The sequence below is a fragment of the Eleutherodactylus coqui genome, chromosome 9, assembly GCF_035609145.1.
Source record: "Eleutherodactylus coqui strain aEleCoq1 chromosome 9, aEleCoq1.hap1, whole genome shotgun sequence".
NCBI lineage: Eukaryota > Metazoa > Chordata > Amphibia > Anura > Eleutherodactylidae > Eleutherodactylus > Eleutherodactylus coqui.
The window spans coordinates 153,849,187-153,861,241 of NC_089845.1; the positions used below are offsets into that span (position 1 = coordinate 153,849,187).

The following is a 12,055-nucleotide window of genomic DNA, read 5'->3' on the forward strand; positions in this document are numbered from 1 at the left end:
AAAATAGTGGAGGGAACGAAGAATAGCTCACAGCTGCGGAGTGTTTATGGGAAGCACAGATTCCTGTGTGCCCCACGTCCCCTGAGCTGTCCATCCTTGCCCTTCCCCCGCACCCCTCCCCAACGCACCCAAACTGGGAGGCTGGAATCTGTTGTTAACACCTGCCATAAAAGAGCTACGGATCAGTAGGGTACTCAACCACCACCGAAGGAAATTCTGAAACCAGATGGAAAGCTATGGTCCTGTCACACTTGGACAGAATGAACCACTCTAATGTCTGTGCATGAAATTTGCCAAAGGGCATTACGTTGAATGTGGTGACATGCAGCCCAAGTACAATCATACAATGTCGCCGAATTAAAGGGGACTGTTTGTCATCAGGGACGGCAACCAGACCTGAAGCGGACACAACTTCGTTGGCGGAAGACAAACTCTGGCCTGGTCCATGTCGAACTCAAGCCCAGAAAAATAATCTTCTGAACTGGTATTAGGGAAGATTTGTGGTAATTGACTATCCACCTGAAACTGGCCTTTATCAAGATTTTGTCTAGATATGGGATGGCCACTATTCTTCTGGTGTGGAGAAGTGCCATCACTGAGGCTTGGACTTTAGTGAAGACCGGAGAGGTATTGGCCAACCCAAGCGGAAGTGCCACAAACTGATAATGTCGTGTGTGCACTGCAAACCTGAAGAAGAGCTGATGCGCTTGACAGATGGGAATATGGAGGTAAGCATCCTTGATATCTATGAATGTCAGAAACTCCCCTTATTCCATAGATGCCACCACCTCTCTGAGGGATTCCATGTGAAAGAGTTTGACCCTAATGTACCAATTTAGACCTTTGAGATCTAATACTGGTTGTACTGATCTATCTTTTTGGGGGATCATGAATGTGTTTGAGTAAAACCCCTGGAAATGGTGATCTGGGACAAAGATTATAACGTCCTGCTGCAATAGCAGGTGAACCGCCAGAGAAAAGCCCTCGGCCTTGCATGGCATGTATGGTATTCTTGACACAAAAACTGTCTGGGGGGGGGGGGCTGGGTCATGAACTCAATTGATTACCCAGACAAAATGACCTCTTGTACTCAGGAATCTGAAACCTGGGACAACCAGGTTTCTCTGAACAGGACCTTATAGCTGCAGGTCACGTGCTGGAACCCAGCCGTGCCACCTTGTATTCAAAGGTAGGGCAGACAATGGGCAGGAATTGGCTGCCCGTTTGCCCACCTTGTCCAGGGGTCGAACGTAGAGTAGTGCTACTCAGTCAACCTCCTCTGAGCGGCCTAGGAGGGCCGCCGTCCGCTTGTCTGTCTCCTACAGTCACTAAGCTAAAAACTAATTAGCTGAGTGCCTGCAGGGGATATATAACAAGTGGAAGGCGTCACCTCACTTTCTTAGCTTGACTGTGTGTATATTGCAACTGCCAATTGAGGATGGACACTGCGCCCCCCCCAATGACATGAATGAGAAATATATATTTGTGTATATGCACTGCCTCATCGTAGGTTCCAGTTATGCTGCACAGTGCACTATTTGTCACTGTAACGGAATGGAAGAAAACGGATAGCAATCCAACCCATAGAAAGCAATGGGGAGAAAACAGAAATGTTTAATTCTGTTTTTCTGCTCCAAAAATGAAACCGTGATGGAATTCTGAGGAAAGACCTAACAGAGATGTGAATGCACCCTAAGGGCTCTTTCCCACGAGCGTATATCTGCCGCAATTTTCACGGTCGGCCGATATACACTACGATCTGATGCATTGAATTCCAATGCATCACATCACATGGCCGTATTCTCGCAGCGTAAAAGCGTTCAGCCGGGCCAATATAGCGCCGAGCACTTTCACGCTAGCCCGCGAAGATAGTCCTGGAACTATCTTTCGGGCCGGAATACGTCGGATGCTGCATGGGCTCCTATGGGAACCAATGACAGCGTCCGAAGAAGGAAGGGAGTTAGCAGCGTGACTGCTAAACTCGCTCCCTCTTTTCTCCTCCCCTCCGGCTGTGTGCAATGGGAGGGGGTGGAGCTAAGCACCGCCCTGGCCCGCCCTCTCTCGTTGCTGGTTGTAGACAAGGGGCGGGAGCTTGTCTCCGCCCCCATCCCGCCATCTCCCATTGCACACAGCCGGATGGGAGGAGAGAGGAGGCGAGCCAGTGAGGGAGAGGAGGCCCAACGGCATTGTGGGCTCGGTGTGTATGCGCCAGGGCCCATGCCATCTGTTCACGAGTTTTTACTCCCATCGTAGCGTATATCGGCCAGCCGTGAAAATGGCCGGCAAGTATACGCCCGTGGGAAAGAGCCCTAAGACTGTAAGGTTGGGTGTCATTAAATGAAATGCAAGAGTTAGGCTACATTCACACGGGCGAGCTCGATACTAACCCGAGAAACCCAGCCCGAAATCACACTAGCATTTTACCTGCGGATACAAGGCGGTTTTCATGTTAAAACACCTTTGAATCACTTCAGTGAGATTGCGATTCCCCCGGCGCTTGCTTCACGCAGGTGTTTACCATTGATTTCAATGGGAAACTTCACCTCGCACTCGCGTGCCCATCACACAGCATGCGATGGGTTTGAATGTCCTGTTGAAAACAATGGGAGATGCGTTCCGAGGGACATGAAAAAAATAGGACATACAGCGATTTAAAAAAAAAAATTTTAAAACCTTGCAGCAGCACTCATCTGTATGACTCCATTCAGCACAAGCGCCGAAGTCACCGACGGGTTGTTGGCACTTGTGCATAGCGTCTAGAGAAGCAGATCGCCGCTGGGTTCTTGCTGAGCGGGGGAACGTTTACATTCAGCGAGGATCCAGCAATCCAGCAGAGTTTCATGCTGATTGAAAGTGAGCGACCGAAGAACTGCAACTGAATAGTCCCCACTAGATCTGTGCGGATTCCTTAAGGTGCATTTAGATGGAACGACTAGCATTCGAAAAATCACTCAAACGAACAAAAATGAATGATCATCATTCGGTCTAAACACGAGCCAATGACTGAACAACGAACGAGAATCATTCAGTTTCTGCAGGCATAAAAATCATCGCTGGCTCGTTCACTTGTCGGTCCGTTTAAACAGCGATCATTTAGTGTTTCACATGGGGAATGTGAGCACGGAACTAAAAGGGCCAAAACATAGTTCCAGAACCATCTTTTTGCCCACCGTATAATCGCCAGCACGTATTTATGGCGCGTATGCTTTTTGCGCACTGTGTCTTCGCTTGTGTGAACAGATGCAAAACCAATGCCTGAGATGGTAGCGTATATACGGTCCGGCATAGAAAACACGCCATTTATGCGCTAGTGTGAAAAAAGCATAAATGTGCATCCTAAGAACCTCCTCGGATTTTGAAATTGCAATTTCTTGGTAAGGCAAATGGAGAAAATTCAGGACTGGAATTTATAGTGCTGAGAGCCGTGTGTGATATATAGATATACAGGGCCTCATGTAGTCATCACTGTGTGCTTGTGTCCCCACAGATGGAGCCAGTAGGAGAAATCCCCCGGAGAGATGTCCCCGTCCGCTGTATTCCCAGGACTGTCCAGTGGAAGATCCCGATGTCCCAGAGGACCATCAGGTAGATGATGATGAGGAGCCCTATATCAGATCTATTAAAGTGGAGGTAGAAGAAGAGCGGATGATGGACGATCACCCGTGTATGAGAGATGTGAAGGAGGAGATTCCAGTAGATGTTACCGCAGGTATGTAATAATGAATGGGGAAAGTAAACTTGGTGGTTTGTGGAGACGAGGCTCTATCCTAGAGCTACATTAACCTAAATGAAAGTTGTAAGAAATGAGATTACGTGCTCCGAGACTTCTAACTATGAGATGAGAAGAGCAACTCTTCTACCCCATGGGGGGAGCTCTTCAATGACCCATTTACACGGAATGATTACACTGTGCAGCACAATTTTTGTAACAGATAAACAGACAGGCGGCTTACAGTAACTTTAGTGCTAAATTCAAATCTGATATCCGTTTTTTTCTGCCACGTAAGGTTTTCCAATTATGGGTAATAACTAGAGATGAGCGAACGTACTCGGTAAGGGCGATTTCGAGCACCGCGATTTTCGAGTACTTCACTACTCGGGTGAAAAGTACTCGGGTGCGCTGCGGGTGAGCGGGGGGTTGCAGCGGGGAGTGGGGGGGAGAGGGAGAGAGAGAGGGCTCCCCCCTGTTCCCCGCTGCTACCTCCCACTCCCCTCTGCAACCCCCCGCCCCACAGTGCACCCGAGTACTTTTCACCCGAGTAATGAAGTACTCGAAAATCGCGGTGCTCGATTGCGAAATCGCCCTTACCGAGTACGTTCGCTCATCTCTAGTAATAATTTAATCCTATTGTATTTTTTGGAAATATGCCTGAAATTTAGTCCAGTCGACTCGCCCTTTGTACAACTATTTTGCAATCACTGTTAGGCCTCATGTTCACAGGCATAATTGTATTGCGTACGATCCGCAGTTAAATATGCCAGCAGAGAATCATTGAGCATCCTCGGGTAATTAAATACCTGCGGATGTCATCTTTTTCCCGGCGTGCAAATCAAAATGCAGCATCCTCTATTTTCTGTGGATTCCCGCACAGACTGCTTCCATTGAAGTCAACGGAAGCCATCCGATTCACGGCACAGCTGCAGCTGATGCTGCGGATGTGCCATGGAGCTGCAGGAAAGCAGGAGGAAAAAAAAGCACTGCCCATACACTTCGCAATACAGAAGAAAAGAAGACCCAGCCGGGATGGAGAAGACCCAGCCTGGGATGGAGAAGACCCAGCCGGGATGGAGAAGACCCAGCCGGGATGGAGAAGACCCAGCCGGGATGGAGAAGACCCAGCCGGGATGGAGAAGACCCAGCCGGGATGAAGAAGACCCAGCCGGGATGGAGAAGACCCAGCCGGGATGGAGAAGACCCAGCCGGGATGGAGAAGACCCAGCCGGGATGGAGAAGACCCAGCCGGGATGGAGAAGACCCAGCCGGGATGGAGAAGACCCAGCCGGGATGGAGAAGACCCAGCCGGGATGGAGAAGACCCAGCCGGGATGGAGAAGACCCAGCCGGGATGGAGAAGACCCGCACCGCATCGGGACAGGTGAGAAAATGTCCATGGCTGCGGACACGGGTGGAATCCAGTGTGGGTTTTTGCACTTGGAATGCGTGCGTGCCTGTGGACATAAGAGCCTTACACACCCCGGATGCTGACTGAACACTATAGGGGTAGGTTTATGTAACATATAGAGTATGTTTCCATGTGGCATAAACACTACAGATCATCCATCAGTAAGGCCGCCTGCAGACGGCCGGGTCGGATCCCGCTGTGAGAACTCTGGCAGCGGGATGCGGACCCATGCCCCTGCAGAGGCCTGCTGTTCAACTACTTCCGGCGTCTTCCGTATCTGCTTTGCGCTGTCTGCCAGCCAGCCGGCCGGCGCATGCGCAGAGCGGAGCCGGCCGATCTCTACTGAGACCCGCACAGAAATAGAACATGCTGCGATTTGTGAAAACACACACGGACAAATCGCGGCTGTGTGCTTAGGATTGCGTCTTGCAATGCAATCCTATGCAGGCGGAAATTCTGCAGGAAATCCCACCGCCGAATTTCCGCCCGTGTGCAGGAGGCCTAAGTTGTAAGTAATGAACTGTGTTATTACAGGTTATTGGTTAGACTAAAAGAATTAAAATTATAAAATTCTAAATACATGTTTGATATTGCGGCGTCCGTAAGAGTACGATCTATGAAAGTAATGCATTATTTACCCCGCACAGTGAACGTCGTCCGAAAAAAAAATAATGCCAGAAATACACTTTTTTGGCCATTTTGTCTCTAAGAAAAAAATGCAATTAAAAAGCGAACAAAAAGGTCCTATCTATTCCAAAATGGTACTAATGCAAACTACAGGACATCCCGCAAGTATTGAGCTCTTGCACAACTGTGTGGATGGAAAAATAAAAAAGTTATTGCACGCAGAAGATGGCGGCAGAAAATGTTTAAAAATTAAGTCTTCGTAAAAAGAAAAATGTAGTAGTATAGCAAAAAAAAAAAAAAAAACAACATCATAAGTTTGGTATCGTAGTAATAGTACCGACCCATAGAGTAAAGTTATCAGGTCATTTTTGTTGCAGTTTGTGCGCCGTAGAAATAAGAGGTACTGAAAGATGGCGGAATTAATTTTTTTTCATTTTACTCCTTTTTAGCATTGAAAAATAAAACTCATTCCGCAAAAAACAAGCCCCATACAGCAACGTCGATGGATAAATAAAGGAGTTACGATTTTTTTAAAATGGGGGGAAAATAAAAAAAGATTGGTCACTAAGAGGTTAAATTACTTTGAATAATAGCGGCACGTCTTCTTTTCAGTTTTGCCAGTGAAATCAGCAGGTTTTAATTTTACAGAAACGTATCGGTTTACTTTTGGTTATGAATTTTTTTTTTTTTTTTTTTTTTTTTAAATGTGTTCAAGCGAATCTGAGCGATAATCGGTCATTGTAAATGCATACAGATGGCTCACTATTGGCTCACGGGCTCTTATTGCTGACTTCCAGTCAGTTGGTGCGCAGGCTTTTCATTCTGTGTAAAAGCTCCCTAATCAGCGCTTCACATAGAAAATTAAGCGCAGAACGAGAAGTCTGCGATCCAGCGGTGAAGTCTGCCTGTCTAAATGCTCTGCACAAGCGCCAATTACCATAGCGGTGACGTCAGCACTTGTGCAGTTTGTTCACCCAACTGTCGACCCGGGTAAAGATTTCTGGCTAATTGCCAACAAGAATTACCTTCCATACTGCTTAGTCCATTAGTGATCAGTTATTATGGATTGTTGTGGATAGAATTCGGCCTTTGGTACATTTGTGTACTTGGAGCCGAGTGCTGTTCATGTTAATCCACGGACAGCGCACAGCCCTATTATAGTCTACGAGGCTATGTACATAGATGTTTTTTCACATAGACTTGGGGGAAAAAAATCATGGCATGGCCTATTCTCAAGGCTGCTTTCACACGGGCAATCGCGATATCGCCGCAAGAAAATTGCAGCAATATCGCAATTTCACTCATGAAGTGTCTACTTTTTCTCACAAACGCACAGCTGCCACTTGCAATTTTCTCACGAGAAAGACAATATGGCTTTCCAATGTTAAAAACTCATCGCATCACATGAAAATCGCAAGTTCTTGTGATGCGATAAAACAAAGGCTCCATCGGGGGAAACATGGGTGTAAAAAAAAAAAGCCGCCTAAAAAGATAGGATCAGCAACTGAAGTTCACGCATCTAAAGTCTGTGAAAAGATAAGCACCAAAGACAGGTCAGGTCCTGATGCGCAGGAGTTTCCATAGACTCCTATGGCAGCTGATAAAAGAGAGAGTTTAGCTGCGTGCAACGATCGGAAAAGAAGACAGAAGAAGTCAGGAGGAGGATTTCTACCAACCAAAGGGAATTCCGAACAGCAGCCACACCGCTAAACCAGAAGCACATTTTAAATATCCCGCTGTAAACTACTGTTAGTCCCCACAAGGATGAGGGGAAGCCTTTCCTCTTTGCTGGATAGCGTAGGATTGATGGGGATCCTAATACTTTTGTCAACATAATGTATGTGCTGGGATGCTGAAGTGCTCTACATGGACATAGGAGATACGTCCTGAGCAGAGAAAGAGTTAAGATACTTACTATAGTTGAGTTTTCGGAAGTGACAGATTCTCTTTAATCCACATTTTAAAAAAATACATATTTCTAGCCTTGCAGGAAAGTTAAAAAGTTGTTTACTTTGTGGTTTTTAAATGGGATTAAAAATTGATTTTGTAATTCTAACAGAAAATCCCAGTAAGAATTCTGAGGAGAACGCCCTGGTATCAAGTTACAAAAGAGAAGATGAAGATATCCCGCAGCAATCTTCAGAAGAGAACCTCATTACTCTTAATGTACATCCAGGACTTCACAGTACAGATCTATTATATAATCCTCCTAATCATGAAGAGCCTTCTCTTGACCGACCCCAGATTGCTATTACAAGTGCGGGTCAGGAAAGGGCGAAAAGGTTTCAGTGTGGTGGATGTGGAAAATGGTTTACAAAAAGATCAGCTCTTATTACACATAGGAGAACTCACACAGAAGAGAGGTCACACTCATGTTCCGAATCTGGAAAATGCTTCACATTTAAATCAAGTCTAGTGAAACGCAGACAAATTCACACAGAGAGACCATATTCATGTTCAGAATGTGGGAAATGTTTTACAGTAAAAGCACAACTTATTATGCATGAAAGCACTCACTCAGAAGAGAAGCCATTTACATGTTCAAAATGTGGGAAATGTTTTATCAGCAAGTCAAATCTTGCTACACATAAGCGATGTCACACAGGGGAGAAGCCATATTCCTGTTCAGAATGTGGGAAGTGTTTTAGAGATAAATCTTACCTTGTTAGACATGAGAGAAGTCACACAGGGGAGAGACCATATTCCTGTTCAGGAAGTGGGAAATGTTTTATAGATAGATCTCATCTTGTTAGACATGAGAGAATTCGTATACAAGTGAAGCCATTTACATGTTCAGAATGTGGAAAGTGCTTTACACGTAGTTCAAGTCTTGTTATACATAGAAGAAGTCACACAGGAGAGAAGCCATTTGCGTGTTCTGAGTGTGGAAAGTGCTTTAGACAAAATTCATGTCTTATTATACATAGGAGAAGTCACACAGGGGAAAGGCCGTATTCCTGTTCAGAATGTGGGAAATGTTTTAAAGACAAATCTACTCTTATTAAACATGAGAGAGCTCACACAGGAGAGAAGCCATTTACATGTTCAGAATGTGGAAAGTGCTTTACACGTAGTTCAACTCTTGTTATACATAGGAGAATTCACACAGGAGAGAAGCCATACTCCTGTTCAGAATGTGGTAAATGTTTTACATATAAATCACATGTTGTTAGACACGAGAGAATTCACACAGGAGAGAAGCCCTATTAGTGTTCAGAATGTGGGAAATTCCTTGGAGATAAATCAAGTCTTGTAAAACATCAGATAATTCACACTGGGAAAAAGCTATATTTCTGTTTAGAATGTGGAAAATGTTTTACAGAAACGTTTAAACTTGTTATACATGAGAGAATTCACACAGGAGAGAAGACATTCATGTTCATTGTGTGGGAAATGCTTTTCATATTAATCGAGTCATGGTAAATGTGAGAAGTCATACAGGAGCATAGTGGTTTTGATTTGCTTGGGGTTTATTTGCCAAATTTACAAACTTTCATCTGTTGTAAAGAAAAGCCAATTGAACAAGAACAATTTAAATGGCTACAACCGCCTTCTACAAATCTTTGGTTGGTTGGTTGCGGTACACAAACCCAAGAATATTAGTGACCTGGTGGCCATTGTCTATGAGTAATGGGATAAGATCCCTCAGGAATACTGGCAGAAGCTGCTGTCTGGCTGTGCATCACATCAGCAGCAGGTCCAAACAGCTAAAGCTGCTCTACTAAGTACTAAAGACGCTCGTCGTGGAGGGGGGAGTAATTCTGAAGTAGGCAGTAAAAGTGAAATTATGTGTTGAATCAGGAAAAACCACTTGTAAGACCTCATGTCCACAGGCATGCATGGATTCTGAGTGTGAAATCTCGCAGCGGATTCCACCCGTGCCTACAGCCATGACGCCAAAAGTACATTTTACTCACCTGTTTGTTGCGGGGCTCTCCTCAGTCGCGGCCGGATCTTCTTCCTTCTGCACGGCATCGCGCTCGGGACACCAGGGCCGTGCCGCGCCTTTTTTTTTTTTAAACTGCTTTCCCGTGGATCCGCGGCACAGCCACAGTGTTGTCTGTGTCGTGGGGTGAATGGATTCCATTAGACTTCAATGGAAGCCGTGCAAGCTATCTGTGCGTGAAAAGCACAGAAAATGGAGCATATTGCGGCTGATCCGCGTGCTGGGGAAAAATGACATCCGCAGGTATTTAATTACCTGCGGGTGACCAATGATACCTATGGGCACGGATTGCACGCACGGGAGACCCTTGTGGATTTTTAAATAACATTTTCCCATGAACATGGGGCTTTTATTAGTTGTGTTGAGCTATTTAAATTGTTCTTCTTTTATGCCCCTGTCCACCTTGGCCCTTATAGGGCCTTTGGTGCCTCCCCAATAATCCTCTCTTCTCACCCCGTCATCCTCTTTTTGTTTTTCTCTTTACCCCTACTACCAAGATTGATGTCGGGACTTGATAGTGTCGACATGAATCACACCGCCGGGGCTGGGAGACTTCCCCTCCCTCCCTTATGTACCTCTGTCTGTTAAGACAGATGGCACATGCATCCGACTTGGGTTCACCCAAGGAAGACTCTAGATAATTACCTAATGGAGAGACTACGGGTATTGTTGGACACCCGACGATACCGTAATGTGCCGATATTAGTTTACTTCAAACGTGATTGACTGTATACCCCACTGATATCCAACACAATCTATACTGAACATTAAATTGTTCTTCTTTGATTGGTTTTCTTGCACAATGTTGTCGCAATGTTGGTTGTTTGAATTGTACATGTTAAAAATGTCTTACAAGAAAAATTTTGAAACTCCTCAAAGAATTCCCCTATTGCGGAAAAATATTCCTGTCTGGAATGTGAGAAATGCTATAAGAACAACAAGATTTTTAACCCATCGTGTTCTTCACAGTTTTTATTTGTGGGCGGAATTCGCCCGGATCTACGAAACAACCAAACTGTTTTCCTCCATAGCCCCTGCTCTCAGTTCACCTCAGGTAAAGTACGGTGGATGTAAGGAAGAAACAAAGACAGATAAAACTGTCTAAAACAAAAACATTGCTGCTCATAGCAACCAATCACAGCTCAGCTTTCATTTCATAGTCTGTCTTTGACAAATAAAACCCTGGAATTGGTTGCTATGGGAAACAAAGACTTTTTACATTTTAGACAGTTTTATAAATCTTCGCTGAAGTCTTTTGTTTCTTATTACAGGAGTGATGCTGAAGTGTACGAAACTAGAAGGAGGAGAAGGGACAGCGTGCCAATACACTTACAACAGTTAAGCACTAATATGCGCAAATACCGGAAAAGCCCCGCGTGGACATGATTGGCAAGATAGAAAAATTATTGTAAAAGATACAGTATACTGATGCGGTATATATACTCAAAAAATACCCAATAACTGATGATACTGCAAAATATCAGATAGATGATAATAGGTAACGCATCACGGTGCTATGGTAGAGGTAGATGTTCTATTACATCCCAACTAGGCGTTGCTTCAGGGGAGTTCAGAAAACCCTATCCGGATGTTTGACAGCATTTAAAACGCTCCCTACTGAATTCAATGGGCGACTCATCGCATTTAAAAACGCTTGCACACCCAAAAATAGAACAGGCAGCGCTCGACAAACGCGGTGTTAGAAACCGCATTCGAACGCTCATCTGAGAAGCCCCGTTGAAATCAATAGAGGCATTTTATAGCGTTTAGCGCGCCATGTAAAATGCTGCAACAAGCGTTTTGAGCAAAATAAAATTTGGTGCATTTATGGTTCATTTGCACATCGTCTCCTTTTTTTTGTGTGTGTCAGCCCGTCCGTACATCAGATCATGGGCAGAGAAACGGTTGTCCTATCACTGCAAAGAGACGACGGAAGCGAAAACTTCAACTGCATTGGGGAGTTGCAGAAAAACATTTTTGTTATGCAGTTTGAAACATCAGGCAAGACTTCAAAGAGTTGTCCGATTACCGGAGAACATCTCTCCAATAGCGCTCTGTAGTTATTCTGACTAAGGCCACCTAAAATGGGCGGATTTCCATTGCGGAATCTGGGGCGGCCATCCACCCACTGGTTTCACAGCAAATGCCATCCATAACATGGTATGGAAAATGGATTCTTCTTGCACACGAGCGGAAATGAATTTTTGCTCACAGAAGAAAAATCGCAGCATGGTCCATTTTTCTCTGGATTCCGCGCAGACAGCTTCCAGTGCAGTCAATGGAAGCCGTCAGACCCGCAACCGTTCTGCAATTCAAATTGCAAACCGGTCGCGGGACCTGCGGCATCGCCTAGCGACGGT

The 12,055-nt window shown here is 45.2% G+C and overlaps 1 pseudogene; it reads left to right on the top strand.

The window, feature by feature from the left end:
* LOC136578553 (zinc finger protein 585A-like) overlaps nucleotides 1–11,473 on the top strand; it is a 97,161-nt pseudogene extending 85,688 nt beyond the window's left edge.
* The last annotated feature ends 582 nt before the right edge of the window (nucleotides 11,474–12,055 follow it).